This window comes from Mandrillus leucophaeus, unplaced genomic scaffold (genome assembly GCF_000951045.1).
Source record: "Mandrillus leucophaeus isolate KB7577 unplaced genomic scaffold, Mleu.le_1.0 Scaffold611, whole genome shotgun sequence".
Classification (NCBI taxonomy): domain Eukaryota; kingdom Metazoa; phylum Chordata; class Mammalia; order Primates; family Cercopithecidae; genus Mandrillus; species Mandrillus leucophaeus.
Genome location: NW_012106598.1, coordinates 1,069,955 through 1,070,998, shown reverse-complemented (window position 1 = coordinate 1,070,998; position 1,044 = coordinate 1,069,955). Strand labels below are relative to the sequence as shown.

At 36.6% G+C, this 1,044-nt stretch overlaps 1 long non-coding RNA gene across 1 annotated transcript in view; it reads left to right on the top strand.

The window, feature by feature from the left end:
• The window catches only part of LOC105553849, an 8,958-nt gene extending 8,799 nt beyond the window's left edge, over window positions 1-159 (top strand). Inside the window, exon 2 of the long non-coding RNA XR_001008224.1 lies at window positions 47-159. This is a non-coding gene — a long non-coding RNA (uncharacterized LOC105553849). The remainder of the gene's footprint in view (window positions 1-46) is intronic.
• The last annotated feature ends 885 nt before the right edge of the window (window positions 160-1,044 follow it).

Genomic DNA, 1,044 nt, shown 5'->3' with positions numbered 1-1,044 from the left:
CAGTACTTTGCAGAAAACACCAAACAAAAATGCCATTTTAAAAGAGGTGTATTTTTTCTTTTAGAATGTAAGCTCCTCAAGAGCAGGGACAATGTCTTCTGTATGTTCTATTGTGCCTAATACACTGTAAATGCTCAATAAATATTGATGATGGGAAAATAAATAAATAAAAAATAAAATAAAATGTGGATATGTAGGCTGAGCGTGGTGGCTCATGCCTGTAATTATAGCACTTTGGGAGACCCAGGCAGAAGGGTCACTTGAGGCCAAGAATTCAAGACCAGCATAGACAACATAGCAAAACCCCATCTATAAAAAAGTTAAAATGTAGATATGTAAATATACACTTATATTTTAGCATATACATATAGCCTGGTATATACATACACCCTTTTTTTCTGGAAGTATACACAAGAAATATTATTTTTTCATGGAAGGACTAAAGGATATGGGAAGGAAACTTCACTACCTATTTTATACCCTTCTGTATTTGACTTTTACCGTACCTATTACTTTTTAAAATTAACAGCTTATTTTGATGGACTATTTAAATTTTGGAATGTTCAGATATTGTGAAATATTTACATTTTTCTTATAGGTTTTTAATGTTAAAGCTGAATATTATCTAAAAGAATTTTTTAAAAGTTTCCAAAAATGTTTTAGTAACCACATTAAAGGATAAAGACAAAAGTAGAGAAACTACCAGAAATTCTTATAAATTTCCAAGATTTTATGAAAATAAATGATTTGAGTCTCAGCCTCCTGAGTAGCTGGGACTACAGGCACATGCCGTCATGCCCAGCTAATTTTTTATATTTTTTGTAGAGACAGGGTCTCACCATGTTGCCCAGGTTGGTCTTGAACTCCTGGACTCAAGAAATCCACTGCCGGCCGGGCGCGGTGGCTCAAGCCTGTAATCCCAGCACTTTGGGAGGCCGAGAAGGGCGGATCACGAGGTCAGAAGATCGAGACCATCCTGGCTAACACGGTGAAACCCCGTCTCTACTAAAAAATACAAAACACTAGCCGGGCGAGGTGGCGGGC